The sequence below is a fragment of the Sabethes cyaneus genome, chromosome 1 (genome assembly GCF_943734655.1).
Source record: "Sabethes cyaneus chromosome 1, idSabCyanKW18_F2, whole genome shotgun sequence".
Classification (NCBI taxonomy): domain Eukaryota; kingdom Metazoa; phylum Arthropoda; class Insecta; order Diptera; family Culicidae; genus Sabethes; species Sabethes cyaneus.
Window position 1 is genome coordinate 172,339,216 of NC_071353.1, and position 19,858 is coordinate 172,359,073.

Sequence of the window (19,858 nt, forward strand, 5' to 3'; positions counted from 1 at the left end):
TCGTATATAAACAGAAGGTCAAGTTTCGATAACGGAATTTAGCACCTAGGCTTTGCTTCTAGCACTAGCTTTTCGTGTGCTTGGTAGAACTCGGGATTCAGATCCCGGGGTTCAGACCACGCCATGATTGCAAACCATCATTACAAGCCAAAGCAACGATGAGGTGCTTATGATTCCACTGACCAAGAGACTCACAGTAAGGTTTGAAGCCGATACGATTTGCTTCCGAGATAACTTGCAGCTCTGTAAGGAGGGGGGGGGGATGTAGCGCCCCTACCCGCGCGTTCTTATTTAACATAGTCTGAACCCGGATTTTTGTCCTGGAAGAAGATTTTTGTCTGAGCGGACCGGTATTCATTCATGGTCCGCAAATTACCCGTAAAATGTAGGATCTCAGCATTAGGTGAATGAATATGAATAAATTATATTGGTATAAGCAGCGACTGGTTCTCCATTCGGGTAGAATGAAAAGAAAGTAGTGCGGCCCGCGCTTTACAGCTACTTTCAGCATCCATGCTGAATCCGAAGAGTCCGCCGAAAGAAATAATAAGCGCATAATTTTGAGCCAGCTTACAAGCTACGGGATTTCAGCTGGATAGATAACCCATTAGCAGCTGAAACTTATCGTTAGAATTGCAGCTCATATCGTTAAGCGTGCTAACATATATGAATTTCCATCGACCACTTCAAAGCGTTATGTTATGCAGGTGAAATCCTAATGGGCATCGCATCTAGGTAAATCAAATTCTTTAAATTTTAGGTTGAAAAACTTATAACTGTGAATATCGGATTGTGGGTTTTCTGCTATAGATTCTTGATTATAAATTTCCGATCTTGGGGTTTATTTCCGATTTCAAATTTTTTGTTAAAAATATCTGTTTACAAATTTCCAGATCTCGATAACCATCAACTGCCCAGCACTGCAAACGAAAGAAAACTTCCTACATGGTTCAGAATGTTCTTTACGCTTTAAGCTGGCATTATGGAAAGCTAAAATTCCCCCGCCATTGCATTAGGGGGTCGAGCCGCTAAAGCCATCAGGCTATCAAACGTTCTGGTCCTTCGGCCATTCCGAGCGCTTTGGCAATGCTAACAGTGAATCACCTATCACCAGAGGCATGCTAGCAAACAGCCTTATGGTGGATCCCTGCGAACCTATCGTAGGGAAGTGCATATATAAATGCATACCTTGTGTGTTTTACCAGAACGTGAGAGGTTTGCACAGGAAGAACTTAGCCAAATAGCGACGGGCAAGGACCACGAAGAGTAAAAAGTGCCAGTACAGACGACAGAGATTGTAAAGAATTAAAATAACTACTCCAGCTAATGATACGCGCAAGTTTTACAAGAAGCTGAATCAATCTCGTAAGAGCAACACACTGGAACAATGCCCATAAAAGTCAGTAATGAGCCAGCACCTGATCACCAAGAACTCCAACGAGAAATCGGGTTGCTCGATTTGAGATGAGCAATGGATGCAAGGAGATAATTTTTCTGTCTTCAAAAGATCGGGGTCTTCATCGGGATCGGGCGACTGCGGACCAAATTTTTACCAAATTCGACAGATCTTGCAGAAATGCCGGGAGTATAAAGTGCCCACCTGTCTGTCACTTCTTTATTGACTGCAAGACAGCATACGATACAGTCGATCGAGATCAACTATGGCAGATAATACACGAATAACATCGCTCTTGAGGGGGTAATCCGACAAGCAGGCATCGAAACGAGATGTACCATCTTTAACAAAAGTAAACCGCTCCCAGGCCTCGCAACAGCGACGAGTTAAAAGTGGTAGATGAGCTCGTGTATTTGGGATCGCTGCTTACCGCAGCCAGCAACACTAGTAAAGCGATCCAGCGCGTATTCAAGCCGGAAATAGGGGCTACTTAGCCCTTCGCAAAATGCTACGTCGTCGAAGAAGTTGATAGTGCACAAAACCTTTATTAGAATGGTAGTTGTTCAAGTTGTAACGCTGCTCACGAAGGACATACGCGCCCTTACTATGTGCGAGTGGAAGGCATCTGGAGAATCGGCGACGTGTGGCTCAAGATCAAGTTGAAAAGAGACGACTATTTGAACAGCACGAGCTACCCTTGCTTGAACCCTTGCATTATTGGCGACAGTTATATCAGTTTTATAGAAAAATCATGTTCAAGCTCATTTAACTGAATCGTACGCCGCCTTTAAATCTACAAACGGATAATGAGAGCGCAGACTGTGCTCCCGGAACTTATCCAAGATCTGTCGCCGAGTAAACGAAAGAATAATCTTCGAACAATCCTCCAATTTTTCGAAAAAAGATACCACCAAAATGGTCGGAATTTTTGAAATGATCAGCGGAATGCCTCAGAAGGGGCTGGTTCTCCATTCGGGTAGAACGAAAAGAAAGAACACAGTTTCATTTAGCATCCATCCGCTCCAGGCCGCCGATTTTGTACGAGTTTACAAGCTATGGAACTTCAGTTGGTTACATAATTCATAGAAGGCCTTATGCGCAGCTGATACTTCAAATACCTCGTTGTGGCAGAATTCATGCTGAGTTTCAATCTCACAGTTTCTCCCTTGAAAGGTCTACAAGCCTCCTCTCCATTGGCCTGCGGTCAATCCTGATGATTCGAAGTCACCAGCGAAACTCATAAAGATGTGGGCCTTGATAATAATGGAGCTGTTTCTGTAGCAATTGGCTCTTCACAGCACATTTTAAAGAGCTAGTCTCACCGGCATCATATTGATCCTCCGTTATCAGAACAATTTTAATCAGTTCAATGCAAAAATCATGCTCAAGCGTTATCTACCACAGCACATTTGGTTTAACTAAATCGTACGCTGCCTTCAAATCCACAAACGGATAATAGATTTATAGATTTTATATATAAGAACAAAGAGACCTTTCAACCAGCTGTCTGGCATTTTTTCGCCCTCTCGGATCCTTTTAGTATGAGCCGTTGGCTCGCATCAAGCAGTAAGTACAAAAGTAAGATTTAATTATTTAAATTTACATTTAGTAGCTGCAGGAAGGAATGGAGGAGCAATAATGAATGATGACAGTTGCTGCTGGGCAGAAAAAAGAACGAATAACATGTTCCGAGATTAGATTACAGAGTTGATTAAAAGCCTTGTGTGGATGGATAATATTTATCGCACCTGACTAGAACAGTTAGTGAAACGGGATCAGTGGAGCTTGTATGCACGTAGGTGCTGAAGCTGAAATTGAAGCCTCCCCTCGGCTAAACAAAAACCAAATTCCAGGGCCCAATTTCAAACCAAAATTTATTGCATTTTAACTTTTACACATTTTAACTGCGGGTTGGCACCGAGCGAAAATTCAAACCAGTGTTAGCAGAATTTTTTCGACCCAGCCCGTCTAACCCTTCTTCTTGCTCACGCCGGTTATCTGCCGCTGCTGGTGGACCTGTTTGGCCTTCTGCTTATCGGCAACGCTGCCCACTTTGGCATCGCGAATGTGCTGCGAGGAGGTTTGATCGCCTGCTTCGATCGCCGGCAGGAAGCTACAGCTGGCGAACAACAACAGCAGTAGAAAGCAAACTGGAAAATGGAAGTTTTTTTTTCTTGGTTAAAAACCGAAAACAAAATTATAACTTAAAGTGAAGGGAAAATTTTTTACTGTTAAGTGATTTCATCGTTATCCAGAGACTGACGGTTACAGTGCAGGTCTACTGAGGATAGTTTTATACGAAAGGGTTTTGTTTAATCAATTGCTAAAAGAATAATAAACAGTGTTTATTTTTCCAGCTCAATCAATAAACAATAAATCTCACGGGTTGTGTTGCAATGAGAAAAAATTCTAGTGCGATGTGCTGGTTGTTTTCCAATTGAGAAAAGGACATATTATTGATTGAACTATTGAATCGACACTTCACTATTTGGCGGCTGGTGCGGGTGCTGCCGGTGGTGGGGCACCGCCGCCACCACGCCTAGCTGCGCGGCGATCCTGGCGGGCCTTCGCTCGGGCATTCCTGCGCTCCGCCCGAGCTAAACGTCGATCGGCCCGGGAAGCCGGACCGTCGCCAGCCCCCTGTGCTTCGGCGATGTCGGCGAAAAAGCTTCCCACCAGAAGCAGAACCAAAACGAGAGCTGGAAATTTAGGAAATTAATCAATGAAAAATACGAAACAGTCTGGAAGCGGTGCTGTTTCGATACTAACCGAACGAGATCTTCATGGTTGTTGTCCGAACTGATTACGTTTGACCGGAAAACGTTGCTTTTATAGGGTTGTTGTTAAATTGTGTACTTTTTCTATTTTGAAGTAAATTTAAAATTAAAATGGTTTCATCATTCCGGTAAAATCGAACGAAGTGGATCCCACTGTAAGTTATTCGAACGAAAAACTACCAACTAAATGCAAATTAAAGCTCACACTTTCGCACGCTTTCCATTGTTTGACGCCGTGTTATCGAAGTTGGCCATTCCCAGCGTTAGACCTGTCAGCTGTCAATTGTCATAATGCAACTGTTTAAGAACAATTTCAAACAGTTTTCCAACACTGTTTTGAAATTCTTCCAAAGCCTACTATCAGAATCCCGTTTATCATCCCTGCGCCGACGTTGCGCTACCAACAAACGAACGCTTCCATAATTGCATATCAAATCATCCATCGGAGTGCGGTTGGTTGGGTTCCTCCGCTGCATCGGAATTGCCTGCCGGCAAAATTTTGGCACGATTCTGCTTGGCAATTCATTAAGATTGGAAACTAATAACCACCCTGCCTGGTCCGAGAACCGGCTGACCGCGCAGAGATGATGTTCGTCGGTTTTTTTTTGCGTGCCCCAACGCTCGCCAACTGTGTGCTGGCTGCTCCATTCTTCCGTGGTCAGATCAGATTCAATTTATTTTCACCAAGCCATGGCAGGCAGTCAGGCAGGCCGGATCGCCGCCGGCCAACGTGCGTCGTTGCTCTCGAAGAGCGCGGTGCGCAGAAATTATTTGCATAGCCCCATGTCTGATCTGGCTGAAATGTTAGACCGACTGAAGACCGGGGCCGGGGCCGGAGCCGGACAGCTGTGTTGGATGCGGATCAGATTGTACTCAACGCCCTCAAAAAAAAAAAAAAAAGAAACGAAACAAGTTTGACGTGGCGTACTGTTTTTATGATGCAATCTAAATTTACTGGCGTAAAACGACGCCCCGGCCTGCCTAGATCAAGGTTTCCTTTAATGTGAAGGTTTTCCGTTTTGGCGTTTGACGCTGTGTTTGACAAATGTGGGTCAACTAACAAGCGATTGACCTCTCTGTTATTGTTTGCGGAAGATTGTCAGTTTGAGGTTAGTTTGAAGATTCGCCTATAGGCCACCGGCCTAATGAGGAACAATAATGAAAAAAGCGGTGCGTGACTGCGGAATTCCTATCGGGAGTTCGTGAGACAGCAACCGAATGCAAATTGTTGGAAAATCAGAACAGAACTTAATAACAAATTGCTTCGGATGGATGCAGACGAAGTCGTCGTCGTGGGTTCGATCTGATAATTCGCTGTCAGCAAGCAACAACGCGACGGGACCGGGACGGGCAGCAGAAACAGGCAAACGATGACGAGTTCCCGATTGTTGGACGACTTTCCGAAGAGCTGCTGCTGCTGCTGCTGGAGCAGGATGAAACTGCACAAATCGTTAGGGGCATGTGCACAGTCACGCCAATTCGCCCCCGCCCCCCACCCTAAGAAGGGCTTTCATAGGGGAAATCCGCAAATTATTGTGCACTCCTCCGCGCGCCGGTTGAAGATTATTGTGTCTTGATTGTTAGCGTACAAATTGAAGGGCAAAAATGGAGCGGAAAAGCAGCAAGGAAAAAAAGTTTGATTAATTGAGTTGTACGGTTCCAATTATCATGGTCACAAAGAAAGACTAGCAAATAAACAAACAAATTCCGTTGGCGGTTGGGAGAATTAGCTTTTGCCTGTACGGTTCGATTCGATTTGTTCCGAACAATCGGATAGGGACATCGCGGCACGCAATCACTGCCGTGTTCTGACCGTAGTTGCGTGCCTGTTCTTTGGCGGAACTTTTAGTTCGAAGAAATGATAAACTTCAGTATTTTCTTCCTGGTTTATTCAGATCCCTACAGAATATTGAAAAATTAAGTAGAATAAAACTGAGCTTGAGAAATCTGCAAAATACATACTCAGTAGCGGTGGAACTTAACCATTCCAACTGATTCAATATTTACCGAAGGTGGTGACATTCCGTTGAGAAATCTCGCTATAAAAACGCTGATAGATCGAATAACAGACTTCATACGATTCATTCACAATGAAAACTCTTACAAATGGTGAGCAAAACTGATCATTCACTTCATGTGCTGCATTAAATTTTATCCTAATATTCTTCCCTATAGCTTTTGTTCTGCTCCTCCTGGCGTTCCTAGCGAACGGCTTTCTGCCTGTACAAGCCGACGAAAGCCAAAGAAACGTTAACCAGTGGGAAGCCTGGAAGGACCAAATCCAGTCGGCGTCCGTACGGTTTGTAACAAATTCTAATTCAAACTGATTTTAAAAACTTCACAATTCATAACTTTTTCTTCTAGTACCAGTTCTAAGCCAAACCATCACTGAGTTGAGTCTCCCATTGATGACGAGCGAAACCGTCACCTTTGCTTCGAACTACTTTGAAGGAGAAATAAATTTGCTTTATTTGTAACAAAGCTCTCCTCTAACACATTGACTTATTTGTATAATGATCCTCAGTAGGCGGCTGTGTTTTGTCAGTCCGTCAACACAATGTATTCGTTTTTCAATACGTTGCGGAAATTGGACAGTGTTTTTTCGCGGATTTCCTGTCAAATTTCCGCAGCGTTTTAAAAAAAGGGTACATTAATATTTAATACACTTTAATTACGCGTTGCAGGGAATTTTCTTTCACATTGACGGACAGTTGGCCCGTGATTGCTGAAAGTGGCTTGTAATGCCTTTAGCTTGTCCCGGTAAGAGGCTTCATTGTAGGTAAATGCAAGAAGGAAGGATTCAGTGGAGCCTAAAAATAAACCCATGTTAAAGTCACTCAACATCGAATGGCCTGATTCTACTAAGATTCGAGCTCACCTCACGACCACTGACTTGCCGAGGTGGTCTAGGTAACATTGGCGCTACAGGCCCCCCTTTATGTTCAGTTGAAAATCTAATTTCAAATTCATTCTCAAGTTTAATTTCAAGCTCGTTCAAGTAAAATTACAACTGTAATTGCAGGTCCAATTTAGGTCTCATATTTTGTTCCATTTTAAGTCCAATTTGATGTCTAATTCTAAGATCAATATGAGTCCAATTGAGTCTAATTTAGTTCCAATTTTAACTTCAATTTCATGTCTAATTTCAAGAATAATTTCAAGTGCAATTTTACGTCCTATCTCAAGTCTCAGCTCAAACCGCATTTCATGATGAATTGCCAGTCCACTTTGAAGTTCCAATTTGGCTTCGTACGCAAATTACGTAACGCTTAGAGGGGAGGGAGGGGGGTCGCTGTTTCGCTGATATGTTAGCGATAAGTAAACTAATTGCATAAAACTAAATCCGCCTACCTGCCATTACTGGATTTTTCCTGGCCAAAACGTACTTTTGAAACGCCAGCCCCCTCACCTTCAGCTTCTCTTTGGGCACGCCGTTGCTCAGGGCACTCAAGTCACTCAATCAGTAATTCAGGCCATTCACTCAAGTTACTCAGATCACTCAGTCAGCCACTTAGGTCACTCAAATAGTAACTCAGATTACTCAGATCACTCAGTGAGTCAAGCACTTTACACAGTCAGTCGCTCATATCACTTGGCTAGTCACTCAGGTCACTCAATCGGTCACTCAGGTTACTTAGATAGTAACTCACATCACTCAGCCAGTCATTCAGGTCCCTCAGATCACTTAATTAGTCACTCAAGTCACTCAGTCAGACACTCAGTTGGTCATTCTAGTCACCTAGCCTCCTCAGTCAGTCATTCAGGGCGCTCAGGTCACTCGGTCATTCACTCAATGCACTCAATTAGTCACTCAGGTCACTCAGTCAATCACTTAGTCCTTCAGAGCACTCAATCACTCAATCAATCGCTCGGGCCCCGCGCGTCACTTAGTCGGTCACTCAGTTCAAGCAGCAATATGAGCTTTATTGCACTCACGATGGTTTTTGTGGTCAAATTTGATCATGAAAATCATCACAAGAGTGTAATAAAACCCTCATTGTTTCTTGGGAGGTCACTCAAGGCGCTCAGGTCACTCAGTTAGTCATTCAGATCACTCAGCCAGTCATTCAGGTCCCTTGGATCACTCAATTAGTCACTCAAGTCACTCAATCAGTCACTCAGCCGCTCATTCTAGTCACCCAGGCTCCCCAGTCAGTCATTCAGGTCGCTCGGATAGCTCAATCAGTTGCGTAGGTCACTCAATCAGGCCTTCAGGTCACTCAGTCGGCCACTCTGATCGCCCATGCTCCTCAGTCAGCCACTTAGGTTACTCAGTTAGTAATGGAAATCGCTCAGGTCACACAATCAGTCACCCAGAACATTCAGTCAGTCACTCAGGTCCCTCGGTCATTCACTCAAGGCACTCAATTAGTCACTCACGACTCAGGTCAATCGCTTATATCACTTAGTCAGTCCTTCAGAGCACTCAATCACTCAATCAATCGCTCAGCAATCAGAAATATGAGCTTTATTGCACTCACGATGGTTTTTGTGGCCAATTTTGATCATGAAAATCATCACAAGAGTGTAATAAAACCCTCATTGTTACTTGGGAGGTCACTCAGTCAGTCACTCAGAGCGCTCAGGTCACTCGGTCAGTCAGTTAGGTCACTCAGTCGCTCACGCTGGTCACCCAGACTACTCAGTCAGTCACTCAAGTCACTCAGTTAGTAACTCACATCACTCAGGTCACTCAGTCAGTCACTCAGGTCATTCAGTTAGTCATTCAGATATCTCAGATCATTCAATTAGTCACTCAAATCACTCAGTCGGTCACCCAGGCTCCTCAGTCAGTCATTCAGATCGCTCAGATAGCTCAGTCAGTTATGCAGGTCACTCAGTTAGTAATTCAGATCCCTCAGGTCACTCAATTAGTCATTCAGATCATTCCACCAGTCATTGAGGTCACTTAGATCACTCAGTTAGTCACTCAAGTCACTCGGTCGGTCGCTCAGGTCACTCAGTCAGTCACCCAGGACACTCAGTCAGCCACTCAGGTCACTCAGTTAGTCATTCAGGTCACTCAGATCACTCAAGACACTCAATTAGTCACTTAGGTCACTCAGTCAATCACTTAGATCACTTAGTTAGTCCTTCAGAGCACTCGATCACTAAATCAAGCACTCAGGTTCCGCGCGTCACTCTGTGGGCCACTCAGCCCAAGCAGCAACATGAGTTTTATTGCACTCATGATGGCTTTTGAGGTTAATTTTGGTCGTGAAAATCATCACAAAAGTGCAATGAAACCCTCAATGTTACTCGGGAGGGCTCTCAGTCAGTCACTCAAGGCGCTCAGGTCACTCAGGTCACTCAGTCAGCAACTTAGGTCACTCATTTAGTAGCTCAGATTACTCAGGTCACTCAGTTAGTCACCCACGTTATTCAGTCAGCCACTCAGGTCACTCAGCCAGTCATTCAGGTCCCTCAGTTCACTCAAGTAGTCACTCAAGTCACTCAGTCAATCACTCAGTCGGTCATTCCAGTCACCCAGGCTACTCAGTCAGTCATCCAGGTCGCTCAGATAGCTCAGTCAGTTACGTAGGTCACTCAATCAGGCCTTCAGGTCACTCAGTCGGTCACTCTGATCACCGATGTTACTCAGTCAGCCACTTAGGTCACTCAGGTCACTCGGGCATTCACTCAAGGCACTCAATTAGTCACTCAGATATCAGGTCAATCGCTTAGATCACTTGTTCAGTCCTTCAGAGTACTCAATTAATCGCTCAGCAATCAGCAATTTGAGCTTTATTGCACTCAGGATGGTTTTTGTGGTCACTTTTGGTCATGAAAATCATCACAAGAGTATCATGAAACTCTTATTGTTACTTGGGAGGTCACTCAGTCAGTCACTCAGAGCGCTCAGATCACTCAGCTAGTCACTCAAGTCACTCAGCTCGCTCATATGTCGTTCAGGTCACTTAGTCAGCCGTTCAGATCACTCAATCGCTCACTCAGGTCACTCAGTCGCTCACGCTGGCCACCAAGGCTCCTCAGTCAGCCACTCAAGTCACTCAGTTAGTCACTTAGTTAGTAATTCGGATCACTCAGGTCACTCAATTAGTCATTCGGGACACTCTGTCAATCACCTAGACCACTAAGTCAGTCCTTCAGATTACTCAGTCAGACACTCAAGTCACTCATTCGTCGTTCAGGTCACTCAGTCAGTCACCCAGGACACTCAGTCAGCCACTCAGGTCACTCAGTTAGTCATTCAGGTCACTCAGATCACTCAAGACACTCAATTAGTCACTTAGGTCACTCAGTCAATCACTTAGATCACTTAGTTAGTCCTTCAGAGCACTCGATCACTAAATCAAGCACTCAGGTTCCGCGCGTCACTCTGTGGGCCACTCAGCCCAAGCAGCAACATGAGTTTTATTGCACTCATGATGGCTTTTGAGGTTAATTTTGGTCGTGAAAATCATCACAAAAGTGCAATGAAACCCTCAATGTTACTCGGGAGGGCTCTCAGTCAGTCACTCAAGGCGCTCAGGTCACTCAGGTCACTCAGTCAGCAACTTAGGTCACTCATTTAGTAGCTCAGATTACTCAGGTCACTCAGTTAGTCACCCACGTTATTCAGTCAGCCACTCAGGTCACTCAGCCAGTCATTCAGGTCCCTCAGTTCACTCAAGTAGTCACTCAAGTCACTCAGTCAATCACTCAGTCGGTCATTCCAGTCACCCAGGCTACTCAGTCAGTCATCCAGGTCGCTCAGATAGCTCAGTCAGTTACGTAGGTCACTCAATCAGGCCTTCAGGTCACTCAGTCGGTCACTCTGATCACCGATGTTACTCAGTCAGCCACTTAGGTCACTCAGGTCACTCGGGCATTCACTCAAGGCACTCAATTAGTCACTCAGATATCAGGTCAATCGCTTAGATCACTTGTTCAGTCCTTCAGAGTACTCAATTAATCGCTCAGCAATCAGCAATTTGAGCTTTATTGCACTCAGGATGGTTTTTGTGGTCACTTTTGGTCATGAAAATCATCACAAGAGTATCATGAAACTCTTATTGTTACTTGGGAGGTCACTCAGTCAGTCACTCAGAGCGCTCAGATCACTCAGCTAGTCACTCAAGTCACTCAGCTCGCTCATATGTCGTTCAGGTCACTTAGTCAGCCGTTCAGATCACTCAATCGCTCACTCAGGTCACTCAGTCGCTCACGCTGGCCACCAAGGCTCCTCAGTCAGCCACTCAAGTCACTCAGTTAGTCACTTAGTTAGTAATTCGGATCACTCAGGTCACTCAATTAGTCATTCGGGACACTCTGTCAATCACCTAGACCACTAAGTCAGTCCTTCAGATTACTCAGTCAGACACTCAAGTCACTCATTCGTCGTTCAGGTCACTCAGATCAATCACTCAGATACTCATTCTACTGGTCAGGTCACCCAAGTCAGTCAATCAGGTTACTCAGATCACTCAAATCACTTAGGTTACGCAGTCATTTACTCACATCACTCAGTCGGTCGCTCGGGTCACTCAATTAGTCACGCAGGTCACCCAGTCAGTCACTAAGATCACTCAGGTCACTAAATTCAGTCAGACCGGTCAGATCGGTCATACGACTCAGGTCACTCAGATCGCTCAGATCGTTTAGGTTACTCACGTTACTCAGGTCAGCCTGTTAGCAAGTCATTAAACTTCACTTAGTTCGTACAATTCTCGCGTAACTTTTCAAAAGGACCTAAGTAACATTGAGAGATTCTCTTTGGGCTTCCTCTCTTCCGATTTTTACGGCGACATAAATGCATTTCAACAAAAGTTTTATTGACGATTAGGTAGGTAGTGACACCAGCAACCGATTTATGCAAGCCTGATGTTTTAAAGTGCATTTGCATCGCCGTGGCAATCGAAAGAAAAGAGGCACAAAGAGAATCTCTCATTGTTACTTTGGTCCTTTTGAAAAGTTACGCGAGAATTCAGTATACCTATTGTGATGATCCTCACCAGAGGAGCAATAGGAAACAATCTCACAAGGACCGCACCGCATTCATAAGCGGTACAGTTTCCATTTCTAGTCCCTTCCAGGTTCGAGGTATCCTTTCGATTATTATTAGTCTGGTCAAAACTTTCTAATTTCCCACTTCAGTTTTCAGCAGACTTTCCCCCCGTCAGAAGAATGATGCAGAGAAACGTTTTATTATTTAAAAATTGAAACGTCCTTTGTTTCATAGGCTTTTAGTTTTACTGGCAATGTACTGATGATGCTTTACAATTTTATGCCAATAGTGGCCTTTGGCCATTGTTCCCATTTTTCGAGTACTTCGATTGCCAACGATGCCTTCTCTCACGCAAGCAAGTATTAGAAGCATAGCTTTCAACACTTACGCCACTCACGCAAGCGTAAGACAGACACCGCCGCTGTTGCTGTGTGCAGACATTCTGCTACCTGCACACTCGCGAACGCACAGTCTCATATCGTCTTTCTCAAACAAGTCAAACTACTCGTGAGCAACCAGCTCCAGTCAGGTAAGGGCTAGCGTGGGCTTCGCAACACTGATTTCGACTAGCCAGCTCACGGACGTGACCGGTGTAATAATGTCCTCCAATTACTTGGCCGTTGCTGGTTCGAACCTAAAGATGTCAAATCACATCACGATTAAAGCGCCCAACTAACAGGCTCAAAACCAGGGATTAACTGCTCGCTAAACACAGTGGATTCTTCCCATTTCTTGGAGCTATCCGCAATCGTCGACTGAAAGAAGACTTCATTGACCGTAACGTGGCGGCCAATGCAATAGAGGACCAATGATTCTGCTTTGCTCACAAGGTTTTAGTTTGTGAACCACTTTTTTAACAGAGATCGAATTTCGATAATTAAATTCGATGATTTACTAACTTAGCTCGACTGTAAGCGGGTATTTTTCGAAATTATCGTACATAGGGTAAAGAACGAGTTAAGCAGTGTCACCTATTTTAATCAGTTGAACATAAATGAGCCGAAAATGCACTTTTTTATTCATCTTCACAAATCACTTAACCATACATTTGATTCACACAAACACAATTTATTGGGTTTCCGACAAGAAATATGATGAATTAAAAATTGTTGTCCAAAAACGTACATTTTTCAGCTGCTGAAGGCAATCGCCACCTCGCTACTAACGAATTCATCAAATTTTCAGCACTGATTACAACCACTCTGAAAGTCAAGCACTCAATTGTCACATACCATATTATTTACTCTCTTTTTTCTATTATCTAAGGCTTTGTCACTAGCCGAAAGTTTTATTATTTTTTAACAAAACTGAAAACAAATTCTGAATTGACGGAACCTGTTCACCAGTAGCAGCAGCTGCAGCATAACTGATGAACTATTGTGTTGCCAAGACACTGTTTCGGTTCTGGAAATAAGAATTTTAAGTTAGAAATTAACTGAAACCGCCTGTGGTGAAAACGTGGTTCAATACTTTCAAGAGAAATGTATGTTCATAATTAATTTTTCTTTATTAAAAACAACACAAAAGACAGCTTTTTCAATAATTTTCGAAGATTTTCTCAGTGATTTAATAAAGCAACGATGTGTATCAATGTTATTTGCTTTGACAACACTGTTCTGAGTCGGATCGTTTGTACTGCTATATGTTTACCTCTTTTGTTCTCCCACCATCCTTATGAACAGCGAGTGAGACGTCAAACTCGCAGTTTCCCATAAGAACTGAGAATAAGAATAAAAGAGATGACGAATACCGTTTGCCGAACGGTGCGGTGAGTGTATGCCCCGATAAACAATTTAGACAGATGGCATTTTACGCATCTATGCCGATACGCTATGCCGATTACGCATCAGATGCCGATTAGTAGGTCGCGGATAGGAACGCGAACTTCGAGGGATTTTTTAAGGGGACGTAAAAAAATTCAGATTTCAGGATTGCTTAAAAAAGCACCTTGCGGGTGAAAATGGGATCAGGTCTGTTCAAAATTAGTTCCGCCGCTCCAACTTTTAAAGCGAAAAATCAAAAGTTTAGCTCAACAATAGTGGTAACAGCTTGAAGAACTAAAGATAGCAAGAAGATTGGGATGCTGATATCCCCCACTTAGTCAACCCATCGCTTGTAATAAGATAAAACAATCAGTGACCCGCTTAGACTGCTTAAAACTAGTTCTTTACCCTATTCGTACTCCAAAATTTTGTGGCGAAACATACGAACGAAAACAATATTCAAAAAATCGAGGTCAGCTATTTTCCCATGAAATTTCACTGCAATGAAGATCGAAAAATACTTTTATGGATATCATTTTTTTTAAATTTCTAACTTAAACTTGAAAAAGACATCAACAAACTGTAGAAACGTTGGAAAAACATCAAAATTCCTTCTTGATAACACTCTCTGAAGAGTGCCCTGTCGAATATAAATAACTTCAAATTGAATCCAGTTGATGGAAAACACTTTATTCAATCCATTTTCTCCACAATCGAGGAAAAGTATAATCTGCAAACAGTTTTACAAGGTGACTTAAAACTCCAAACTGAAAAACTGTGTTCTACCTCATGGAATTTTTTTCTCAATCGCCAATCGGTAGTCTTTCAGTGGTCAAAATTTTCCCGTTTACATTTGACATTCACATTCGAGCTGTCAGCTCGAATCAGGAAGTCGAAAGGGAACCTTGATGGAAGGCCGATCGCAGTATGCGTCGGCCGATATGATATGACTTCGATCGATTGTCAAGGTGATTTCCAACAAAGGTTTCGATTTCTTCAGAATTCCCACTAAGAGTGAGAACAACATAAATCATCCGGCAATCTATCGCGATCGCTTGGATGGACGGACTAGTCCGTCCAGCGCAGCAGCAGGTTCATTGCCGTTTGACATTCACTCACCAGATATGCGCGATATCGGGACGCTCCGGGCCGCTAGATGAAGTGATAAAATTTTCGCGAACATGGATTGGCGCGGTTGTTGTAGCAGCTAGCATGCTCACATTATAAATATACATCACATCGTGATATGACACGGGTGAGTATGCAAATTTCCCATTGAACAAAGTGCGATAACAGACTCAAGTCCAGTCAAGTGAGGTGGGTCGGTTAGTTTCACTACACGCCCCCAGACAAGCTTTCGACCGAACTGCCTTGCATCGCATCGCGGAAGGTCGTTAACTATCTGCGTGATCGGGATGCGGTAATTATCGACTGACCGACCGACCAGCCCGAGGATGTTTCACTGCGATGAACATTTTCTGTTGAATAGTAACATAGTCTGAATGGCTCCCTCAGTGTTGTATTAAGGTTTTTTCAACTTTAAACTTGTATGAAAGTGTAATCAGTACTTACGGACACTGTCAATTCTAATTAGACCACAGCTCGGTAGGCTTACCTGTAATTAGATAAAAAAAAAAACATAATCAATGAAAAAATAGCTCTTACATTTTAAGTAAGTCTAAGTATCAAGGCACAGCATTTAATCGTTTCATTACAATTGCGGAGAAAATTACCATTTTGCAGCCAGCCAGGCTGCAGCGGCGGATTAAAACAATTGAATTGAATTATCGACAGCACGCTGATTACTGTCTTTTTAATGAAGGCCGCAGCTGCCAGTGCCAGCGGTGCCGACACAAGGTGACACAATACATGCGGCGAATTCCACGCATTGCTTGAGCTGAGCCTCGGGCGCTGCGGCGCCCGTAAACACCTGATAGCAGCCCACGCATGTGTCACCTTGCAGCAACAGCAGCAGCAGCAAGCGCAGTAGGCTTTCGCAGTTGACAAACGGAGAATTTTCATCGAAAATTGTCTCCCCTAATGAAGTGCGAACAATAAACATCGAACACCGAGAACCCCCCGGGTTATTAGATGCGAGTCCTACAAACCTATTTAAGTAGCGTGGAACGAACGGTGGTGCGTCGAAATTTGCATTCCGGTTGCTTTTGCTGCTGCTATATAACTACCGTCGTTCCACTATTAATCAAATTTTCACCCCGCAACCGCAAACGTCAAATTACTGTCAGTGACTGTAAGCTACACCCACCAATTCGAGTGGAAAGCCCGAAAGAAGAAGGAACGATCGGTTGGTGGGACCCGGGAGACCTCGTTAGAGAGACCTCTCGCCCGGCTCGGCCCGGCCAGGCCAGGCAGCAGCAAGTAAGAGGGCGTCGAGTTACGTCACATCAAAAAACCAACCATTCGACGAAATTGGTTGTTTGTTAGGTTAGGTATAGGCACCGAGTTGCTGGTAACCGAAGGGTAGCACAGTGAAGCCGTTATTGAAATGTTCGACAACGACGACGACGGCGATGGCGACGGCGACGTCGACGGCTGTTGAAGTAGGAAGCATAATCATATAGACAGGGACCCGGTTGCTACTGTTAAATTATAGGCAGACAGAGTTCGTTTCTTCGTCGTCGAAAACGGCGGATCGAAGCCGCGTTGCCAGACTTTGCTGAAAACAAAACGATAGTTTTTTCACCGAAGAAAGGGTTCCACGCGTTCTATTTCTCCTGACACGTTTAGGTATTTTTTTCTTTTCATCGTAGTTTTGTCGCCTTCCGTCTTTTATTTTCGTTTGCTTTCATCACCTTTTCGTCATTTTTAGTGGTTTCTTCGTCAGCTGTTGTCGTCTTTTCGTTATCTTTCTAATTTTGTAGGCTCTCTGTCGTATATTCATGATTTTTTACATGATTTGCGTGTATTTGACACATTTTAAACGTCTTTTTATCGTTGTTTTGGGTTTCTTTACGTTGTATTTTCTTGTTATTTCAGTTTTTTCTACGTCGTTTTAGTAATTTTGATCGATTTTCCGACGGTTTTTGACGTTTTTGTCGCTAATTTTGTTGCCGTTTTATTGTTATTTTATCCTCTTTTCTTCGTATCGAATTGTCATCTCCTGTGGTCGTTTCACCATTTTGATTGTTGCCTTTTCGTCGCCCTTTTGACATTTTTCGTTGCTCTGTTTGTTGTCAAGACAACAAAAATGTTGAATTTTTACTGCCTTTTCGATGTTTTTTTTTGTCATCTGTCTGTCCTACATTGGTCGTTTTGTTTGCATGTTTTGTCGCTTTTTTGTTTTTGTTTTTTTGTCCCTGCTTGGGCTGTTTTCGTGGTTTTCATTGCATTTTTATGTTATTACCGTCATCTGTTCCGCTTCATAGCTTATGGCTTATAGCTATTGTCTTTTTAAATTAAATCATTTCATGACACATTTGAGATTTAAATTAATTAAGGACGCTTACTCTCGACTTTCGCTATTGATCTTTCAGCATTCTATGTTTTTTCATCTTCTTGTTCTGTGGTGTGTTCTTTTTCGTCTCTTCCAAAAATTTATGATTTTTATTATATTTTCTTACGTTTTTGATTGCTCCTGATGGCATCTTTTTGTCCTCATTTGTTGTCGCTGTTTTGTTGTTGTTTTATCGTCTCTCTTTTGACATTTTTTTTTGTCACGTCTTTGGCGTTTTTCGGCCTCTTTTCCGCGTATTTTTGTAGTCTTTCATCTTTTATTTTCATCGGCTTTTCGCCTACTTGCCATCACTTTTTCGTCATCTTTCCGTCAGTTTTTCCCTGTCCTTTCGCTGCCTTTTTGTTGTCTATTTGCTGTCTTTACGTTGTTCTTCTGTCATCTTTTCGTAATCTTTTCATAGTTTTTTGACGCATCTTCGCCGTTCTTCCATCATCTTGTCGTATTTTTGTTGTCTTTTCGTTTATCACTTTTTGAACCACATTTTTGCATTTTTCGTTATTTTTTCCAGCAGCTTTGAACCACTTTTGTCGTCCTATTTGTGGTTGTTTTAGCATCTTTATTTTTACATCGTCATTTTATCGATTTTATTTGTTTTTTCGTTAACTTTTCTGTAGTGATTTTCCATTTTCACGTCCGTCTGCTACCAATTATCGTCAGAAAGAGGAAGAATTCACATTCGTTTTTTCTCATGTTGAAAATTAGCTTGCTTTGTTTTTTAACACGCCAAATTTTTTGTTTTTTATTCTTAAGATGTTTTAACACATTACACTTTATACTCTACAATTTCCTTCTCCGCTACTCTATTAAGGCACAGAGAACAGATTAACAGGCTCAAAGAAAGTAATCGTTTTCTCTGGGCTTACATTCCGGTATGTTCAAGGTAGCCACAGATAAATTATTCACAGTTGCCATAAGCGACGAGTCGGTAGTACTTAATTGTTGATCATTGCTCATTGTAGAATTCCTCTGCATGAAATCATGGCCTACTTCACCGAATGTGACGGATTCTTCTAGTACACGTTTATCCTTTCGCACCTTTCGCAGCTTCGAAACAAGCATAGCACTCCGCTTTTTTTCAGATTTCAAGGCTTTTTGCAAGTCTTTCAAATCTTTTTTGTAATCCTTTCTGCCATTCCTAGAAAAATAATTAAATCGTCATTGTATAGTCAACTGACGTTTCCTCACGGGGAAGATTCCTCACAGGGAAAATTAAATACTATTCCAGCCTCACAGAGCTGTTATTCCCTCTCAGGGGGCATAAAGTTAATTATCGTAGCTTCACGGAGCTAAACTAGCCTCACAGAGCTGTTATTCCCTCTCAAGGGCATAAAGTTAATTTTCGTGGCTTCACGGTGCTAAACTCCCTCGCAGGGGATCATTATCTAGTAGTTTTGCAGAACTACAAATCCCTCTCAGGAGAGTTTTCTTACATTTTTTTACGGAAAAATGATGTCCTTCATAGGGGACTACAGCAATATATTTAAATACTCACTTTTTGGGAGCATCCGAATTTGCGCCATTGTAGTGATTTTCCATTTTCACGTCCGTCTGCTACCAATTATCGTCAGAAAGAGGAAGAATTCACATTCGTTTTTTCTCATGTTGAAAATTAGCTTGCTTTGTTTTTTAACACGCCAAATTTTTTTTTATTCTTAAGATGTTTTAACACATTACACTTTATACTCTACATTTTCCTCGTTTGTTGTTGTTGTTGTTTGACCGTTTTTGTTATCTTTTCCTCTCCTTTCGAGCACATTTTCTTATCGTCATGTTTGTTGTGAAGATAACCAAAACTGCCACAAAAGAAGACGATCATTAAAACTGTTGCAGTAGTCTTCTAATCCTATACTCTTCTGGCATAAGAATAGGCATAAAAAAGACAACCAAATTTGTTGTTTTTACTGTCGTTTTGTTGTTCTTTCGTTGTCTTTCTGTCGTCTTTTAAAACATATTTTGTCGTCTTTTTGACGCGGGTTTTAAATGAATATTTTGTTCTATTTATTGTATTTTGTTTTATTTTTTGACCCTGTTTTGGTGTCTTTTCGTTGTCATTTTGAAGTTTTTTTCTTCGTTTTTTGTCTTTGGCGGCTTTCTGTCGTATATTTATTGTTTTTGCATGTTTTGTCGTATTTTTGACGGGTTTTAAACCTCCTTTTGTTGTGATTTTTGTTTTTTTGTCGTTGTTTTGTCACTTTTTATCGTATTTTCATGTTATTTTCGTCATTTCTACGTCGTTTTTTCAAATTTTTGCCTATTCTCCCAATAGCGTCCGATGTTGTCCGATTTTGTTGTCACTTTAGCGCCTTCTCTTCATTTTTAATAGTCATCTCTTGTCGTCGTTTCCCCATTTTTATTGTTTTTTCGTTTCCTTTATGACATTTTTTGTTGCTCTGTTTGTTGTCAAGACAACAAATATGTTGACTTTTTACTGGCTTTTCGTCGTTTTGTTTTGTCATCTGTCTGTCATATCATTGGTCGCTTTGTTTGCATGTTATACCG

At 42.5% G+C, this 19,858-nt stretch overlaps 2 long non-coding RNA genes across 2 annotated transcripts; one reads left to right on the forward strand and one right to left on the reverse strand.

Annotated features, from left to right (window-relative positions):
- Positions 1–3,243: 3,243 nt before the first annotated feature.
- Positions 3,244–3,659, reverse strand: LOC128733131 (uncharacterized). The gene is made up of 2 exons (XR_008411866.1): positions 3,626–3,659; positions 3,244–3,546 (listed from the first exon to the last, which is right to left on the reverse strand). It is a non-coding gene; the product is annotated as an uncharacterized LOC128733131 (long non-coding RNA).
- A 2,599-nt stretch (positions 3,660–6,258) lies between these two features.
- Positions 6,259–6,654, forward strand: LOC128733130 (uncharacterized). The gene is made up of 3 exons (XR_008411865.1): positions 6,259–6,282; positions 6,349–6,472; positions 6,538–6,654. It is a non-coding gene; the product is annotated as an uncharacterized LOC128733130 (long non-coding RNA).
- The last annotated feature ends 13,204 nt before the right edge of the window (positions 6,655–19,858 follow it).